Here is a 12179-nt window from a genome sequence, read left to right as displayed (position 1 = left end):
GGACCGCATTCCAACCAATCACGGGCGTTCTTATGGGGGAGTATGAGGAAATTCAGCTGAAGGTACTCTATCCCTTATTGGTGACGTCATCGCGCACGCACGTAAAAACGAGCGCGTGATGTCACTTCCGGGAATCTGAATAGTCTCTATCCATCCCACTACTTGATAATGCCTCCTTCCCGGTCACGTGGGATCCAGCTTCCTCTTCTGTGATGTGGATTCGTATTCAGGTTTCCACACTTGTAGAGGGTGATTTCGCCATTTTATTCGAGGGCAAAGTGTTGGCAAAAGAATGTCCTTAATAATGTCCACATAAAAGTCCATATTCTTCCCTTTATTTGGGTGGTGTGCCCATATTGGAGCATTGTAAACACATAGATAGAGAGATACAGAGTATTAGTCAATCCCAAAAGCATTAAAAATAATTTTATCATCTCCACCAAAAAGCAACCCAAAACACTGTGCAAAAAAAGGGAGGGGGGAGGGGGGTCTTTCCATAATGGTTACCATGATGATTTCTCCACCTCAATTTATAACAATAAAATGCACAAAGTTATTATATAGATTAAAAAATAGTAAATAGATAAAAAATATTATTATAAAAATCTGTAGCCAATAATTTTGTTAAATATATATAAAAAATATATATATAAAAAATATAGTAAAAAGGAGTTATAAGAAGTGGCATATTTCAAAATCATCATTAAGACCATAGGGTTGCATAGTGTTTAAATTAAAAATCCATTTCATCTCTGCTTGTCCAATTAGTTTTATGGGATCCCCGCCTCTCCAATTTCCAATTACTTTTGTATTCCCATAAACTCCATTAGATGTGGATTACTATTATGATAATTTTTAAAATGTAAGGATACACTATGTTTTAAAAACCCATTTTTAATATTTCTGATGTGTTCCTGAATTCTAGTTTTAAGGGTCCTAGTGGTCCTCCCTATGTAGGCTAACCCACAGGGGCATGTAATCATATAAATTATCTTTGTAGAGTGACAGGTAATAACTTGTTTTATTTTAAACTTAGTGTTTTTATCTTGTGGGTGGCAAAATTCTCTTACTGCTCTTTTACTGCTTTTAGAATTCCTACAAGCCCCACACATCCCGCATCCATAAAAACCAAACTTTTCTTTAAAGAACTGGTTTGTCAAATTTCTTGTTGGTATATGGTTCTTGACTAAGGTGCTTTTAAGGTTTGGTACCCCTCTATACACTATGTCTGGTGTGCTCGGGAGTATCGAGTTTAAAACTGAATCATTCTTTAGTATTGGCCAATATTTTCGGATAATCTTCTTGAGGCGTCCACCACTATAATTAAAATCGCAGATAAACTTTACGTTTTGTGGTTCTGTACTGTCCTTAGTGTCTTTATACTCTATTAGTTTCATCCTGTCCTCATCCACTACTTCAGAAAGGGCTTTCTCTAGGATACCATCGTTGTACCCTTTTTCTTTAAAATCATTAATGATTTTTACCGCCTGTTCGTGAAATTTATGTTGATCAGTGCAGTTTCTTTTAATTCTAAGCAGTTGTGCCTTCGGGGCGTTTAGTAGCCAAGGGGAGAAGTGGCAACTATTCTCCCCTATGTAACTATTAACGTCAACCTTTTTAAAATGAGTGCAGGTTTTTAATACATTTTGCTCCACATAAATATTAAGGTCTAAAAATTCCACGGAATTCTTGCTAAAATTACTTGTAAGTTTAATGCCCCATTCGTTTGTATTAAGATGATTTAAAAACACTTTTAGTGATGTCTCGTCTCCATTCCAGATAAAAAATATATCGTCTATATAGCGGCGATAGGCCACGAGGTTCGCATCCCATCTACGGTCATTCTGGATAAACTCCAATTCCCAATGTGACATAAATAAATTCGCATAGCTGGGTGCGAACCTCGTGCCCATCGCCGTGCCGCAGATTTGTAAGTAAAATTCCTCCCTATACCAGAAATAATTATTGGTTAAAATCCAGTTTATCCCCTCTACGATAAAATCGATTTGTGATTGATGAAATCTTTTGGAACATTCTAGAAAGTGCTTAGTTGCATTACACCCTCTCGTGTGTGAAATAATTGTGTATAGGGAGTTTACATCGGCAGTTACGAGGTAGTAATTATCATTCCATTCTATATCTTTAATCACTTGTAGAATGTTGATAGTGTCTTTGAGGTAGCTAGGGCATGTGCGAACAATAGGCTGTAAGCATCTGTCAATATATTGAGATAATTTACTAGAAATGGAGCCTATCCCGGAGACTATGGGTCTTCCGGGTGGTTGATCTTTATTTTTATGTACCTTAGGTAAACAAAATTATTGGCTACAGATTTTTATAATAATATTTTTTATCTATTTACTATTTTTTAATCTATATAATAACTTTGTGCATTTTATTGTTATAAATTGAGGTGGAGAAATCATCATGGTAACCATTATGGAAAGACCCCCCTCCCCCCTCCCTTTTTTTGCACAGTGTTTTGGGTTGCTTTTTGGTGGAGATGATAAAATTATTTTTAATGCTTTTGGGATTGACTAATACTCTGTATCTCTCTATCTATGTGTTTACAATGCTCCAATATGGGCACACCACCCAAATAAAGGGAAGAATATGGACTTTTATGTGGACATTATTAAGGACATTCTTTTGCCAACACTTTGCCCTCGAATAAAATGGCGAAATCACCCTCTACAAGTGTGGAAACCTGAATACGAATCCACATCACAGAAGAGGAAGCTGGATCCCACGTGACCGGGAAGGAGGCATTATCAAGTAGTGGGATGGATAGAGACTATTCAGATTCCCGGAAGTGACATCACGCGCTCGTTTTTACGTGCGTGCGCGATGACGTCACCAATAAGGGATAGAGTACCTTCAGCTGAATTTCCTCATACTCCCCCATAAGAACGCCCGTGATTGGTTGGAATGCGGTCCGTTTCCTCCAATCAGGACGGAAGGAGGGATATTTAAGTATAACAAACCAGGATGGAAGTCACCAATTGAGAAAGCCGGGTGAGATCGGCGAAACGCGTTTTGGACAACTACCAGGATATTGTATGTATTTTAAATGGTTTTAAATGTTCGTATGAATAAACCTTTATCAAGTTACATGCATCTGGTATATCTTCTATCCTGCTGGAAAGGGGGAAAGAGTCATCCCTAAAAAGGACTCACGGGCCATTATACTCAGAGCCAGGTTACAGGCTCTTATTCAGGTGAGAAGAATACCTCCACCTTTATTTCTGATACCTAAAGTTATAAGGATTTCAACACCAGGGCGAATTTTCCCTGTTTTCTCTTTTTTTGTTCTTTCTTGAGGAACATACAACAAACGGATCGGATATTACTCAGATACCTTACATACCCTTGAGAAATTGCCGGGGAGTAAGTGATTAATTACTAAGCGCTACACACTCTCACTATCACATATTGGTTGTGTATATAGTGGATTTATTGTACTGGATTATAATAGGATTGGAGAGTTCCTATTTTTTGTGTGTGAGCTGCTGCACTAAGAGCACCTTATTTTGGAAATCATTTAAAGCGCCTGTTAACACAGATCACTTTGTATACTTGTTATTTATTGTTTAAACTCTTCATCTCTGTGTGTGCTGCTACAATCCAAATGTCTCTCTTTGAGAAGAGATCCAAGTATGGACAGAATATTGATACTCTATTTAATGACACATTGACCCCAAGGGTAGAAAATGAACAAGATTTGAAAATAAAATTACGTAATGCATGCTATAAATTGGAGAAACTATTAATTAGAGAGATTAAAATAAAATGGGAAATAGCTACGCTGGATAAATATGCTAGAGAACAAATCACTCCAAGAGGCCTGAGGTTCTCCAAAAGCCCTATTTACGTGATAAGGAAGACTACGCACAAAATCAGGTTAGGACATATGCAAAGGGGGGAGAACAAGCATATAGAAATACAAGATATAGCAATAAGGGTGAACGATATAGAAGTGCTAGACCTAACTCCAATAGAAATGAATGGAGGGAAAGTAGAGATCAGGTGGTAAGGACCCCCGGCTATAGGGGGTATAACCAAAGAGAAAGGTCATCATGGAGAGTTGGGAACTCACCAAGACGTGACAATAGAAGGTGGGAACCAGTGGTTAAGAAAAAGCGGCCTGTGTCCCCAGTAAAGGAGGGGACAAGACCACCCAGATCTGGTCTGACTACTGTGAAAGACCAATCTGAGATTGCTGCGAGAAATAAATCTGGGGCCACACGCAGACCACACCAAAATAACGATAATGAAGTCACCTTACGGAATAGATTTCAGGTTCTCTCCGCACCCTCGGTAGATGAGGATTTTTGGCACAGACAGGTGAGGGGTCGTCACAAGGAATCCCCAATGCCCCGATTATCCCCAGGGAAACGGGGACGCAGTATAGAAGAAGGGGAGCTAGAGGAGGAGCATATCTACAAAAAAGAAAAGAGAGAAAGATATCCAAACAGAACGGAATCTTCAATCTCTCACAAAAGGAACTGACTAAATCTCAAATGAGCCTATTGGCGAAGGGTTTGAAATTTGCCCCAACGAAGCCAATAGACAGGTTCAGCGTTTACCTAGACTTAAATCGTTTTAAACGTAAACTTTGTTTAAAAAAATTTTTTTTGAAACATCCTGCCATCCATAACTCTATAGGTGAACATAATTCTGACATTATCCATACAGACCTAAAAGAGAATTCCACTTTTTTCCCTCGCCACTTCATTTCTGAGGAAATGGTGACGTTTGAAAAAAATGGTAATGAATGACATTAATAAAATTAATAAACCCAAATCAAGTAATTACAATCTGAATATTCATGAGAGACAGGCTTTGAAGGAACTAAGAGAAGATGAGTCCCTGGTAATTAAACCAGCAGATAAGGGGGGGGGGGATTGTCGTTCTAGACTGTGATGATTATAATAAAGAGGCACAGAGACTGTTAGGAGAGGATCAAACATACCGTATTCTAAAAACTGATCCCACTAAAGATTTTAAAAAAAGTTATAACATTTTAATTGAGAAAGGTAAGATTTTAAATATTTTAAATCAGAAAGAATATAAATTTCTAAATATACAACACCCTAAAGTTCCTGTATTTTACTATTTACCTAAGGTACATAAAAATAAAGATCAACCACCCGGAAGACCCATAGTCTCCGGGATAGGCTCCATTTCTAGTAAATTATCTCAATATATTGACAGATGCTTACAGCCTATTGTTCGCACATGCCCTAGCTACCTCAAAGACACTATCAACATTCTACAAGTGATTAAAGATATAGAATGGAATGATAATTACTACCTCGTAACTGCCGATGTAAACTCCCTATACACAAATATTTCACACACGAGAGGGTGTAATGCAACTAAGCACTTTCTAGAATGTTCCAAAAGATTTCATCAATCACAAATCGATTTTATCGTAGAGGGGATAAACTGGATTTTAACCAATAATTATTTCTGGTATAGGGAGGAATTTTACTTACAAATCTGCGGCACGGCGATGGGCACGAGGTTCGCACCCAGCTATGCGAATTTATTTATGTCACATTGGGAATTGGAGTTTATCCAGAATGACCGTAGATGGGATGCGAACCTCGTGGCCTATCGCCGCTATATAGACGATATATTTTTTATCTGGAATGGAGACGAGACATCACTAAAAGTGTTTTTAAATCATCTTAATACAAACGAATGGGGCATTAAACTTACAAGTAATTTTAGCAAGAATTCCGTGGAATTTTTAGACCTTAATATTTATGTGGAGCAAAATGTATTAAAAACCTGCACTCATTTTAAAAAGGTTGACGTTAATAGTTACATAGGGGAGAATAGTTGCCACTTCTCCCCTTGGCTACTAAACGCCCCGAAGGCACAACTGCTTAGAATTAAAAGAAACTGCACTGATCAACATAAATTTCACGAACAGGCGGTAAAAATCATTAATGATTTTAAAGAAAAAGGGTACAACGATGGTATCCTAGAGAAAGCCCTTTCTGAAGTAGTGGATGAGGACAGGATGAAACTAATAGAGTATAAAGACACTAAGGACAGTACAGAACCACAAAACGTAAAGTTTATCTGCGATTTTAATTATAGTGGTGGACGCCTCAAGAAGATTATCCGAAAATATTGGCCAATACTAAAGAATGATTCAGTTTTAAACTTGATACTCCCGAGCACACCAGACATAGTGTATAGAGGGGTACCAAACCTTAAAAGCACCTTAGTCAAGAACCATATACCAACAAGAAAATTGACAAACCAGTTCTTTAAAGAAAAGTTTGGTTTTTATGGATGCGGGATGTGTGGGGCTTGTAGGAATTCTAAAAGCAGTAAAAGAGCAGTAAGAGAATTTTGCCACCCACAAGATAAAAACACTAAGTTTAAAATAAAACAAGTTATTACCTGTCACTCTACAAAGATAATTTATATGATTACATGCCCCTGTGGGTTAGCCTACATAGGGAGGACCACTAGGACCCTTAAAACTAGAATTCAGGAACACATCAGAAATATTAAAAATGGGTTTTTAAAACATAGTGTATCCTTACATTTTAAAAATTATCATAATAGTAATCCACATCTAATGGAGTTTATGGGAATACAAAAAGTAATTGGAAATTGGAGAGGCGGGGATCCCATAAAACTAATTGGACAAGCAGAGATGAAATGGATTTTTAATTTAAACACTATGCAACCCTATGGTCTTAATGATGATTTTGAAATATGCCACTTCTTATAACTCCTTTTTACTATATTTTTTATATATATATTTTTTATATATATTTAACAAAATTATTGGCTACAGATTTTTATAATAATATTTTTTATCTATTTACTATTTTTTAATCTATATAATAACTTTGTGCATTTTATTGTTATAAATTGAGGTGGAGAAATCATCATGGTAACCATTATGGAAAGACCCCCCTCCCCCCTCCCTTTTTTTGCACAGTGTTTTGGGTTGCTTTTTGGTGGAGATGATAAAATTATTTTTAATGCTTTTGGGATTGACTAATACTCTGTATCTCTCTATCTATGTGTTTACAATGCTCCAATATGGGCACACCACCCAAATAAAGGGAAGAATATGGACTTTTATGTGGACATTATTAAGGACATTCTTTTGCCAACACTTTGCCCTCGAATAAAATGGCGAAATCACCCTCTACAAGTGTGGAAACCTGAATACGAATCCACATCACAGAAGAGGAAGCTGGATCCCACGTGACCGGGAAGGAGGCATTATCAAGTAGTGGGATGGATAGAGACTATTCAGATTCCCGGAAGTGACATCACGCGCTCGTTTTTACGTGCGTGCGCGATGACGTCACCAATAAGGGATAGAGTACCTTCAGCTGAATTTCCTCATACTCCCCCATAAGAACGCCCGTGATTGGTTGGAATGCGGTCCGTTTCCTCCAATCAGGACGGAAGGAGGGATATTTAAGTATAACAAACCAGGATGGAAGTCACCAATTGAGAAAGCCAGGTGAGATCGGCGAAACGCGTTTTGGACAACTACCAGGATATTGTATGTATTTTAAATGGTTTTAAATGTTCGTATGAATAAACCTTTATCAAGTTACATGCATCTGGTATATCTTCTATCCTGCTGGAAAGGGGGAAAGAGTCATCCCTAAAAAGGACTCACGGGCCATTATACTCAGAGCCAGGTTACAGGCTCTTATTCAGGTGAGAAGAATACCTCCACCTTTATTTCTGATACCTAAAGTTATAAGGATTTCAACACCAGGGCGAATTTTCCCTGTTTTCTCTTTTTTTGTTCTTTCTTGAGGAACATACAACAAACGGATCGGATATTACTCAGATACCTTACATACCCTTGAGAAATTGCCGGGGAGTAAGTGATTAATTACTAAGCGCTACACACTCTCACTATCACATATTGGTTGTGTATATAGTGGATTTATTGTACTGGATTATAATAGGATTGGAGAGTTCCTATTTTTTGTGTGTGAGCTGCTGCACTAAGAGCCCCTTATTTTGGAAATCATTTTAAGCGCCTGTTAACACAGATCACTTTGTATACTTAGTAGAGATATGACCTGGTATCCGACAGCCTGGAGTAGAGTATGCCAAATCTGTCACTTGGATCCTAAGTCTAGTACTGTCTTAACAACCGGAATCGAAAGAATGAAGTCAGTGCTTGAAATCCTATGAGTTAACTTCATTGATACAATAGTATCTGGTGTAGATATGCAAACAAGTAAAGGTATGGCCTGGTATCCGACAGACTGGGGTAAAGTGTGTCAAGTCTGTCTCTTGGATCCTTAGCCTAATACTGTTTTGACAACCGACATAGAGAATGAAGTCAATATGTGATATGGACGTTTCTCAAAGAGATAGTTAATCTGAGGGTCAGCACAAGTATTGCAGAAACACAGAGCGATTACGTATTTGGTTATAACTGTAACCTACAGGGTGTTAAATGCATATATAGTTTGGCCCGATTTTACATCCAGCTCGGATAATGTGGTAGGTCCTTAGTGTTAAATTTCATATATCCGATAGTACACTGTAAAAACAGTGCCCGGTTGTACAACAGACACATTGAGTACAGCGTTAGTCCTGTGTAGCGTCTGATTCCGCTCACGGGTTATCAGGAACCTTACCGTGGTTAGAATAACGGGTCTGGCTCAAATGTGCCCAGTTGTACAACAGACAAATTGAGTCCACTGTTAGTCCTGTGTAGCATCTGATTCCGCTCACGGGTTATCAGGAGCCTAACAGTGGTTAGAATGCCGGGTCTGGCTCAAATACCAGATAGTCAATACTTAGATAAGCACAGAAAAGGAATAATGCCTTCGTGGGCACTGGTAATAGTAAAGAGAGTGCCAGAAAGACGGCACAATAGTTAGTAAGTGAAAAGACTTATGTACACTGTGAAATGGTTAGTTTAAAAGAATACCCAGATCGGTATAGAACTAGAATACCCAGATCGGTATAGAACTAGTTTTCCGATTTAATTATATCGGAGTGTCAAATCCTCAAGTTAAATATATACCATGTCCTCTCCTAACACGCTCGGTTTGTTTGACTGTCTCTACTCCCGCGGGGTTATAGAGCCCGCTCGGGTAGATGCCAGTGAAACACGTACTGAAACACGTGAAACACGTACTGGGAGCCGATTGTCAGGTGTTTAGGAGAAACAAGGTCTTTTGCTTGGGAGGTGACGGCAAGTAGGTAACGGTCTACAGTTAGTGTCGGTGTGGACCCTGTGGCTCCCAGTACGTGTTTCACTGGCATCTACCCGAGCGGGCTCTATAACCCCGCGGGAGTAGAGACAGTCAAACAAACCGAGCAAGTAAGTCTGGGTGCCAACTATAAGCTAGCCAGCACCTATTGCTACTCAGAACCGGCGTTTACTTACCCTATTAAAGATTGATATATATATATATATATATATATATATATTTATATATATATATATTATTATATACTCTTCTACCTATTTCCACAGGATACCAAACCTACTAAATATCTCTTTTTTGATACCAACATCCTTATATTAGGTTTTTCCTTAAGGACAGTTTCTCTCTCTCCCTTTTTGTAATACCACCTATGAGTTTTTTTCTTTCTACTTGTTCCATATCTTCGGGAGAACATCGTTTGGGATAAAGGGGTGTGTTGCTGCCTCAAGAGCAAAAAGGAGTCACTTACGGAGCCAATAGCTTATAGGCTCCAACCCACGTGAGTGGTTTCAACCAATTGCTGCTATTATTCATTTTTTATTTTTGTAAACCATCTGCACTATATTCTCTTTTTTTCTTGTTTTACTTTGTATGTACATTTGGACACATTGTATCACTATGTTGGAGGGGTGAGTATACCCCCTCATTATTTATATCTATATTCAATAACTCGCTGGTATAATGTTTATACCTTTCTTTTTCTTGTATTTTGCACTTTATTGTGGATTAAGGTATTCCACTTTTTGTGTTGAGCTGCTTTTATTCAGGCACTTTAGTATATCACTCACTATCTCAGTAAGGGATAGTTATTGTTTTCTCTAAATGAGGTTTTTACTATTTACATTTTTAAAGGGGATTTTCACTGCATAAAGTCTTTGGTAGACATGTTTTTTTTAAGTCTCAGGTATAGTGATGTCGCGAACATAAAATTTTCAGTTCGCAAACGTTCGCGAACGGGCGAACCGGGCGAACTGCCATAGGCTTCAATAGGCAGGCAAATTTTAAAACCCACAGGGACTCTTTCTGGCCACAATAGTGATGGAAAAGTTGTTTCAAGGGGACTAACACCTGGACTGTAGCATGCCGGAGGCAGATCCATGGCAAAACTCCCATGGAAAATTACATAGTTGATGCAGAGGCTGGTTTTAATCCATAAAGGGCATAAATCACCTAACATTCCTAAATTGTTTGGAATAACGTGCTTTAAAACATCAGGTATGATGTTGTATCGATCAGGTAGTGTAAGGGTTACGCTCGCTTCACAGTGACAGACCAAACTCCCCGTTTAACGCACCAAACAACCGCAAACAGTCCATAAACATATACATAGGCAAGAAAAGGAAAATAAAAGGACAGAGTGTAAACCGGACCTTAGAATGGCCGGACTAATATGCTAGAGACAGAGAATGGTCAAAGGGAAAGCCGAGGTCAAGGAAGCCAGAAAATACACAATACCGTTTACACAAGCCAAGTCAGGGAAACCAGAATTCAGAATAACCAGGGAAAAGCCAAGATCAGGATACCAGGAAATCAGATTCACAATGATAAAGCACTCTCAGGAAACCAGGAAGAGGAAACCAGGACAGGGCAAGGTACTGGGGTGAGCTAGGGATTTAAATATCACGCGGCGGGCCGGCAGCCGCGACACCCTGTTACGCACCCCTCACCAGGCCTTTTTTAGTCGAATGTATCGCCCAGTGTCAGTCCCTTCGGGATCCATCCCTCATTCATCTTAATAAAGGGTAGGTAATCTAGACTTTTTTGACCTAGGCGACTTCTCTTCTCAGTGACAATACCTCCTGCTGCACTGAAGGTCCTTTCTGACAGGACACTTGAAGCGGGGCAGGCCTGAAGTTCTATCGCAAATTGGGATAGCTCAGGCCACAGGTCAAGCCTGCACACCCAGTAGTCAAGGAGTTCATCGCCCCTCAGAGTGTCGATATCTGCAGTTAAGGCGAGGTAGTCTGCTACCTGTCGGTCGAGTCGTTCTCTGAGGGTGGACCCCGAAGGGCTGTGGCGATGCGTAGGACTTAAAAAGCTCCGCATGTCCTCCATCAACAACACGTCTTTAAAGTGCCCTGTCCTTGCCGGCGTGGTCGTGGGAGGAGGAGGATGACTTTCACCTCTTCCCCTGTTAGATTCCCGTTGTGCTGTGACATCACCCTTATACGCTGTGTAAAGCATCCTTTTTAATTGATTTTGGAACTACTGCATCCTTTCCGACTTGCCGCAATTCGGTAACATTTCAGGCACTTTCTGCTTATACCGGGGGTCTTGTAGCATGGACACCCAGTACAGGTCGTTCTCCTTCAGCCTTTTTATACGAGGGTCCCTCAACAGGAACGACAGCATGAAAGACCCCATTTGCACAAGGTTGGATGCCGAGCTACTCATGTCCCGTTCCTCGTCCTCAGTGATCTCACTGAAGGTATGTTCTTACCCCCAGCCACGTACAACACCACGGGTACCAGATAGGTGACAACGAGCACCCTGGGATGCCTGTTGTGGTTGGTCTTCCTCCTCCTCCTCAAAGCCACATTCCTCCTCTGACTCCTCTTCCTCACAATCCTCTTCCAGCGTTGCTGCAGGTCCAGCAAGTGAAGCTGATAAGGCTGTTTCTGGTGGTGATGGTGACCAAAACTCTTCCTCTGCACGCTCATCTATGGCCTGATCCAGCACTCTTAGCAGGGCACGCTCCAGGAAGAAAACAAATGGTATGATGATGCTGATGGTGCCTTCGGTGCAACTGACTAGGTTTGTCACCTCCTCAAATGAGCCTACAGGCATTGCGCATGAGCGTCCAGTAACGTGGCAAAAAAATTCCCAGCTCCGCAGAGGCTGTCCTAGCACCCTGGTCATACAAATACTCGTTAACGGCTTTTTCTTGTTGGAGCAGGCGGTCGAACATTAGGAGTGTTGAATTCCAACGTGTCGGGCTGTCGCAAATCA

Source organism: Pelobates fuscus, chromosome 2 (assembly GCF_036172605.1).
Source record: "Pelobates fuscus isolate aPelFus1 chromosome 2, aPelFus1.pri, whole genome shotgun sequence".
Taxonomy (NCBI): domain Eukaryota; kingdom Metazoa; phylum Chordata; class Amphibia; order Anura; family Pelobatidae; genus Pelobates; species Pelobates fuscus.
Note: the sequence above shows the minus strand (reverse complement) of the source record.